The following is a 9,280-nucleotide window of genomic DNA, read 5'->3' as shown; positions in this document are numbered from 1 at the left end:
CGTGAGCCTGAGGAAATGAAGTGGGGATTGGGGGTGCAGACAGGACAGGACACAGCGAGATGATGATGGACACCATGACTGGGAGCAGGCCTTTCCACAGCAGCACGTTTGTTTTGAAGCTTCCCTCAGCTGGCTGTTTGGCCATCCCTAAGCCCAAGCAAGCATGCCAAGGACCTCAGGTGAGATTTTGCATAAGCCTGTGGGCTCCACTCAGATGGCTACAGGTACACATTCTGAGACTTGCTAGTTACTGGTGAAGACGTCTTCATCCCAACACGCGAAAGGTCGAGCAGGGCGAGGTTAGCCCGGAGGCTGTTTAGAGAGGGCAGTGCTGCAGGTCAGTCCTGGCAAGGCCTAGCCTGCTGTCTCATCTCCACTGGGAAAAGATGGGAATCATTTCTTTAAAGAAGAGAGGTGTACATAATTCATGCAGACAAGTGTGATACAAAGTTCATTGGTTTCTGTAATTCATTAATTATATATGTATATAAATGTGTGTGTATGTATATATACACATACACTTGGAAATTGAGATTTAGTACTTTAGTGTTTTTATGAAAAGAGTTTGGGAAGCAAGGAATGTATATTACAGACTTAGTTTTTAAGTTTTGACTGGCAAAAGTAATGTCATTGTATGGGTTTGAGGCTCAGTCCACTTTTTTTCGAAATGTGAGAATTATATTGAACTTTTTATACTCTTAGAAAACACCAAGACTGTAGCTTGAGGAGACTCAAACTGTTCATGAAAAATTTTAACATGATTTATACAATTGTTTCATAATATTTTTGAATCCTCACTTCCATTTTTCTATTTGGTTATCCAGATTTTGGTTAAAATTATTCTATAAAAGCAAAGTGACAAATTTGCTGAGGAAAATCAAATGTCTGATAGCAAGCACCTTGGTCTTGTAGCCCTAAAGTCCTTTCTAATTCACTGCTCCAGATAAAAGTGATGCTTTTTCTTCTAAAAATGACCAAAAGAGAGCTTGGGGAAAATCTATGCAAAGCAATTCTATTTTGTGCCCTCACTTGATTGTCTTGGAGGGATAGTTTGATATAGTGAGTACTAATTGTTTAAATTTCCAAGTTAATTTTAAAAATTTTTCAAAGACAGACTTGGAAATCCCAGTTCACTGACTTTGAAAAAAGGTTTTGTGTTAACTAGTAGCCACAGTGATGACATACTCCGTTCCTAAAGGGAGAACTGCCTGGAACTGGATGAACTGGACATTTTCACGGATTCTGCATAGAGTTTAGTGGCAACATGCTGTTACTTGGTAAAAGTCTGGCCTGCCTAGATGGAACTTTGCCTGTGTGTATGTATGTGTATGGCATGTGTTCTTGAAATGATGTTTCTTTGAATCCCAAAAATATACTGTACATAGACATCATCTCCGAAGCAAGTCTCTTAGCTGACTCTGATCACTCTAGCATGTCTGTGCCCTGTGGACCGGCCTCAGTCCTCAGGGACCGTGTGTGACTCCAGCAGTCTGCTTAACCAGCCTTGTGCCTGCTGACATCTGGGAGAGCTTTTGGTTGTAATGACTCGTAATGTTACGTCATGGTCTGCTTCCTTTGTCACTTGCTGATTTTCCTAAGAAATGTAGCATTTCAATGAAATCCAATCTCTTACATTTGAAGATAACTGTAAAAAGAATGAAATTATGCAGAAATGGCCAATATGTTTTCTTGATCTATTCTGTTTGGAAACTGTTATGCACTATAAATTGTGTACAGTTAAAAAAAGAAAGAAATATATATATTCTTACATGAGTAAAAGCACCCTCTCCCAGCAATTGTTATGTCATTGGTATTTGAAGAGAAATCCCAAATAACTTCATTGTTGCTGCTGCTGGTTTTTTGTGGGTTTTGTTGTTGTTTTGTGTGATAAAATGATATTTTTTTAAAAAAGCAAAGAAAAAAAACTACAACTACTGTTTACAGGCTTTTTTATACTACTGAAATACTAAGTTAAGATTCTACAAAACAAATACTTTAACCCATTTATCTGATATGGATAAAAGGTAGAGAAAGTTTCAGTGTTCTCCCGTAATGGAAGATGGACAAATGCCTAGCTGTGTTGCCCATCATTTTGTATATTTTAATAATTATGATTCTTCAAAATCGCATTCTGAAATCACTGTGTTGTATCTGGATTTGTCTTTCATTTAACGTTTTACTATATATAAAAGGGGTTTCAATGTCTATGGCCTTGTTATTGAAACTCTTCCTAATTTTTGACTTATCAACATGCTGTTATGTGCTGTTGAGTTGAGGCTGACTCCCAGCTGAGCCTCCAGTGGGTTTTCTGAGGCTTTAAAGCATGTGGGAGGCACCTGCTCGTCTGTCTCTGCTGGAGCAGTTGGTGGATTCAAGCTACATGCAATCAAGTCCTTAACATGAGGGCACCAGAGCTACCTGACTGATCAATGGAAGGGAATCATAAATGGGCTAGGTTGGTATCTAGAAATGGTTTTCATTTTAAGTTGGCATTCCTCCCTGGTTCATTTTTGTAGGCTTTCGGAAGCCACACTTTTAAATAACATTATTCGACTTTGTGCTGAGGACGATATTCCTAGCAAAATTTCTGTATTTGTGAATTAATTGTGTTCAAGGACCCAGCAAGTCTTTTTGTGTAGAAGTCATCCCTTGCATTTATGAATTCCACGAGTATGTATTAAGCATTTGCTGTGTGCCTGACCTCTACTAATAGAATGGTCACTGAGCCCTGACTGGTTAGTTGGTTGGCAGAGGAATGGTAAAAATATTAAATTATAATTGGAACTTTCTTGTCTAAGAATATAAAAACTAGTGTATGTGACAAGAGTATGCTTGTTCATGGGTGCCCTCTACACAGTGCAGTAGGTCTACACAGGGCTTCCTAGGTGGTCCTCTTTTATGAGAGCTCATTGCAGGATCTCATGCAGAACCTGTGTAGAGACTGAACTACTGAATGGCAATCACTGAACTGGCAACCACTACAGCTGGTTAGTGTAGTCCTGAAGGTCACTTCAGTTGGGGTTATAAGAAAGTCAAGTGCAGGAGATCTACCCTGTAGAATGTACATTCAGCCATGGACAAAAGCAAGTAAGTGCAGAGATCCCAATATAGGACACAGCATGTTCCAGTAACTGACAGACTCAAGTGGCAGGGACATGATGGAGTGGGGAGAACAAGAGGGATGAAGATAGGAGACGCGATGGGGATTGGACTAGTCAGGAACTTGCAGCCGAGGGAAGGAATGAGATCTTATTCTCAAATGTCACGGAGAGTCAGTGGAGAATTCTAGGCAAGGTTATAGTATGAATCATCCAAGGTGCTTGAACCCACAGAGATTCAAAATTAATTCAGTAAAAAGAGCTGCTTTTCACTTGAGTTTCCTTTCTCTTGTTCTACTAAAATATTTAAAATATATCCAGTCAGGGCCTTTCCTTCAGTTATGAATTTAAACCATACTGACATTCTTTATTCCTTTAAAAGGTATTTTATACCTCACTACAGAAGCTGTTTGAACAGAACAAGGGAAACACTGCATGGTTTACAATCAGGAAAGGTGTGTGTCAGGGTTATATCCTTTCTCCATACCTATTCAATCTGTATGCTGAGTAAATTAATTCAAGAAGCTGGACCCTATAGAGAGTAGAGTGGCATCAGGATTGGAGAAGACTCACCAACAGCCTATGTGATGCCGATGAGACCACCTTGATTGCTTAAAGTAAGGACTTGAAGCACTTGGTGCAGAAGATCAAAGACTTCAGCCTTCAATATGGACTGCATGTCAATAGCAAGAAAATAAAAATTCTCGGTGCTGGTTTACTAAGCAACATTATGAGAAAAGATTGAAGTTGTCAGTGATTTCATCTAACTTGAATCCACAATCAACACCCTTGGTACCAGCAGTCAGGAGATGTTGTTAACCGGACACAGAAAGAAAACAGGGACATGAGAAAATGCATTCTGAAAAAGAGGAAGGCTTAGGCAGAGGTCCTCTCACAACTTAGCTCTGTGGAAAGGCATCGTAGTCCTTCCTTCTATAGTTTTTATTTAGCTTAAGTCAATAAAATTCTATGATGAGGTTTTATTTTCCTTATGTGTAAGTTTTGCCAACATAACAATTGGTAAGTTACTTTTAAACCAAGACCAAAGTTCAGGCAGCATCCCCTCTGAGGGAAGGCTGGGAGGAACCTTCTGTTTGCAGAGAGTATGCAATATCTCCGGGGAATTCTCTGTGTACAGACGGCATTGAGTCCTGCCTGGATTCTGATCTTAGCTGTGGCCTGGCTATCAGTATGCCAACCGATCCACAGAGATGGGATTCCACAGGGGAAGTCGGCTTGCTGTTCAGGACCTCTTAGAATTACTGAGGAGCAGTGATGTCAGCTTGGAGATTAAGGTGCACCTCTGAATCAAGCCATGGTCTTTTCAGTCACTTGCTATGCATCCGAGATCAGGATGGTGAATGAAACAGAAGAATTGATGCCTGATTTGGGGTGTTGGGAGTATCTCATGGATTGCCAAAAGAACAAAAAGGTATGTCTTGGAGAGAGTGCAGCCAGAATGCTCTTTGACAGAAAGGATGTCAAAGCTTCATCGTACATACTTCGGAAAGGTTTCTAGGAGAGGCTGTTTGTTGGAGAGGGATATGATGCTTGGGAAGGTAGAAGGTCAGTGAGAGACAGAAGACCCTCAGCAGTATGGACTGACAAGGAGACTGCAGCAATGTGCTCGAGTGTATCAGATGAGGATGACACAGGACGGGGTTCAGATCTGTCACTGTGTCACAGGAGTTATACTCGTTGGTACCTAGCTACCACCACCACCACCACCACCATCCCTCAAAGGATTGGATCAGATTATGCTTTTAGAAGTTGCTAGTTGTTAAAATACTGTCACCACCTAGTGCAGATGTGTTATTTCACAGTGAGAATGCTTCCACAGGCCAAATTCTTTTAAAAACACTTGTGCGTGCCTATTTTGTGCACTCAAAGCACATAAAGCTTTTCTGTAAGCTTCAGCCTCCTTGTCCCAGTAGTATGGGGTAGGACAGAGGGTGTGGGGTGTCTTATATATGAGGACAATAGTTATTGCAGATAGCTCTACCTTGGTGTAATCCTACACTGCATTATTTACCTAGTGGTGTAAAGGTTGGCATGCAGGCCTCCAGCTTGACTCTTTAAACATTCATGGAATAAACGGAAATCCTCCTGTCTCAGTCTTGATGGCCATGTTCAAATTCCTAGATTCTGGTCTTGGTTTCATTGAATCAATCTCCTTGATACTGTTCCAACTTCAATTTTGTTTTTTCTTTTAAATAGTGGTAATTACCAAGGACTATATCAGGAGCAACAGTGTCTCTCTGGAGACTAAGGTGTGCCTGATACAGGTCATGGTATTTGCAATCGCTTGTTATGCATCAGAGAGTTGGACAATGACTAGGGAGGACAGAAGGAGAGTGGATGCTTTTGAGCTGTGGTGCTGGAGAAGGGTACTGAATGTACCCTGGACTGCCAGGAAAACAAACAGATCCAACCCTGGACTGCCAGGAAAACAAACAGATCCATCTTGGAGAGGATTAAACCAAGTTGCTCCTTGGAGGCAAGGATTCTGGGGCTTCGTCTGACATACTTTGGACATGTTGCCAGGAGGGACGGGTCCTTGGAGAGGGACATCATGCTTGGGAGGGTGGAGGGACAGCGCAGGAGGGGAAGACCCTCTATGAGATGGATTGATTCGGTGACTGGGGTAATCGGGATGGGTGTGTCAGAGGCGGTGCGGTTGGCGCAGGATAGGGCACGGTTTAGAGCTGTTGTGCATAGGGTCGCTATGAGTCGGAAACGACTCGATGGCACATAACAACAACATGTATTAATCTCATGCCTCTGGAAACTCTGAATTTTGATGAATGACGATTGTTATGGAGAGGCTTCAGGCCTTTTGTTCATTGTGTCACTTGCTGAATTGTGCTCGACTTGAAGGCAATCAGCATTTATTAATCTTGCTACCATTTGTCACATGGTAGCGTGTATGTCGCTTTAATGTTGGAAGCTGTCACCAGTATTTCCTATGACAGTAGAATCACCATGGTGGACAGGTTCCTGTGGCCACTTTATTTTTTTTTTTTTTATTTTGTGTGCATGTACCGTCAAATCAGATCTGACTGGTACAGGAGGATATTGCGCCTCCTTCTCCGGCAGAGCATCTGGTGGATTCGAACCGTGTTCCTCTGGGATTGCAGTGCAGCTTCTTGCCACTAGGCCACCAGAGCTCCCCCCTGTGGCCACTTTAAAGAAAACTAGCCAGAAACACCTGGCAGTCTTTTTCTGAACATTAGCCGTGAGAACCGTATGGAACACAAGGCAATTGTTGATGAAAGAAATTTCAGGAACGGCAGCTGACTGCACAGCATTTATCAAGAACGACTTCTTTGGGCATTGGAGAGAATTTACACCTTAATAGATCATGTTGGGGTCAAAGCCTCTTTGGCTTCATGTTATCTGGAAATTCTTTTAAAACTAACCATGTGCAGATCTGGAAAACAGTCCATAATCTTCATGGCAATCTGAAGAGTAGCTGAAGAAGCTAAGAAGTAGAGGGAAGGAAACACTCTGACGTGTTAAACATTGAATTTTATGTGGCACATGCAGAGGGCTCACTAGCTGGCCCTCTCCCAGTTGAAAACTCTTGTTATGTGCTGTTGAGTCATCTGTGACTCATTGTGACCCTAGGCAAAAGAGCTCGGAACCCTACCTTATCCTGAGTAAATCTGTCTTGGACACACCTACTCCCATTACCCTAGTCACTGAGTCAGTCCATCCCATGCAGGGTTTTCCTCTCCTGCACTGCTCCTCCACCTTTCTAAGCATGACATCCTACTCCAAGGACTGGTCCCAACATGCCCAGAGTATGTGAGGTAAGAGCTTACAATCCTTGCCTCCAAAGAATAACTTGGTTTCAATCTCTCCAGGACAGACCTGTTTGGCGGTCCATGGTATGTTCAGTACTCTTCTACAGCACCACAACGCAAAGGCATCGATCCCTCTGTCATCCTAGTTACTGTCCAGCTCTCTGATGCATAGCAAGTAACTGCAAACACCATGGCCTGGGTGAGGCTCGAGTCTCCAGACCCACATTGTTGTTCCTCAGTACTCTTGGGAGGTCCCTGACAAAAAAGATTTCCCCAATACACTTCTTTTGATTCCCCAACTGCTGATACAAAGTGTTGATTTTGGAACCAAGTAAGCTGAAACTGTTAATCTCAGTCTCTTCTCTGCCTATCATGAGATTGCCAACTGGCCCAATGGAGTCTTTGTTTTCTTGAAGTTGAGCTTCAATCCATATTGAAAACTGATGCAGCAAACACCTCAAGTCCTACTCAATTTCAGCAAGCAAGATTGTATCATTTCCATAATGCAAGTTCTTGCTGATTCTTCCTCTATAATCTTGATGCCACATTCCTTCTCCTAAAGTCCAGCCTCCAAAAAGATCTGTTCTGCATGTAGACTGAAAAGGTATAGAGATAGGATGTACCCCTGATGACCCCTTTCCTGATTCTGAACCACGCAGTGCTCCCCTGCTCTGTTCTGAAGAGTACTTCCTGGTTTAAGTATAGGTTTCACATGAGCTAAAATCAGATGTTCAGTGTCTGGTTGTCCGTTCCACACTGTCTGTCTCTTCACTGAGCTTAGTGTTTCTGTCATTTCCTCCCTCCCCTACCCTGGTAACCACTCTGGAATGGTTTTCTGGATTCACTGTATTGCACTTCACAAACTCAAAGCTTTTGGCAGCCCTGTGTGGAGCAAGTCTGTTGGCCCATCTTCCCCAGAGCATGTGCTCACACCTGGGTTTTCACTTTTGGTCATTCAAAAGCTTCATTAAAATGCTGACACGTAAGGCACATATTCCACAGAAAAGTCCACACAACAAACCCTCAGCTGACTCACAGCTGAGGCTCCACGGTTTCATCAGCTAGCTAAGGACCTGCATTACCATGGGGTCAGCAGGGCAGCAAAATCTTTACCCCGTAAACCCCTACAGCTCTCAGTATCTCTGGGCCAGAACCAATTCAGAATTGGTCCCCCGTGGGAATCCCAGGGTTTAACCTGCACAGGTAGACTGCCTGCCTATGGTTCTGCAGAACCACTGGTGGATTTGAGCTGCCAGAACAGCATACAGATTTTGGCTCAACAGTAAAACTGTCCATGGACTCTACCACCAGGACTCCGTAACTTCTATGCGCCGGGAAGCAAAAAATGCAAGTGATTTTGCTAGGACCCCGTGTCTTAAGTATACCTGTATGACAGATACCCCATCTGGGTCCTCTGTGACCTCCAGGCATTGTCCCTTCCTTTTTGTTCCTCTCACAATGGAGAGGACTGGGGGTGCCTTTAAAGTCCCTTCCCTAACTGCTGCTTATCCTAACTCCCATTTCTCTTAACACTGAATGTTTTCTTCTCCCAAAGCAATCATTTGGATGTTGTTTTTAGTGCCTTCAAGTTGACAATTCAAAATAACCCTACAAACAGACCGGAACCTTCCTTTCCATTTATGGATGTTCAAGCCCATTGTCGGAGTCACTGTCAGTCCATCTCATTGAGTGTCTTTCCTCCCTTGCTGATGCAGTATCTTTCCCAGCATGTACTCCTCCTGATCACAAGTGTCACCATCCTCTCCTCTAAGGAACACCTGTTGCACTTCCTCCAGCACTACAATCCAAATGCATAGGTTCTCTTTCAGTCTCCCTTAGACATCGTCCCCACTTTCAGATGCAACTGAATAAATACACCAGGGCTTGCAGCAGGCACACCTTAGTCTTTGAACTGATATTCTTGCACTATGGCCTTTAAAGCAGATGGCAGTGAGTTCACACAGGAAGATGCTTGGACATACGGTCAGTAAAGCTGCCAGATCCTGGAAAAAGACATGTTCCTGGAACCGCTTAGGAACAGACAGGAAAACCAATGTGACGTTTCCACTCTTTTCTAAGGTTGGTACTTACTGAATAACATGGTGACAAGGTGACGTATGAAAAGCAATGACTTGTTTTCAACTTTCAAACGAGACTGAATTGGATCACTGAGCTGTTTAAATCAAGCTTCAGGGAGCTCTGGTGGCATAGTGACAAGAAGCTGTGTTGCAATCCTGAAGGGGCAAGGTTTGAATCCAGCAGATGCTCCACTGGAGAAGGAGAGGCAATCTCCTCCTGTGCCAGTCAGATCTGATTTGATGGCACACAACACCAACCAAAAAACAAAATCTAGCTTCACAAATATTCCTACCAAGA

Source organism: Elephantulus edwardii, unplaced genomic scaffold (assembly GCF_000299155.1).
Source record: "Elephantulus edwardii isolate Elephantulus edwardi_28Jun2011 unplaced genomic scaffold, EleEdw1.0 scaffold00148, whole genome shotgun sequence".
Taxonomy (NCBI): Eukaryota; Metazoa; Chordata; class Mammalia; order Macroscelidea; family Macroscelididae; genus Elephantulus; species Elephantulus edwardii.
The sequence above is the reverse complement of the archived record's forward strand: the minus strand, read 5'-3'. Positions refer to the sequence as shown.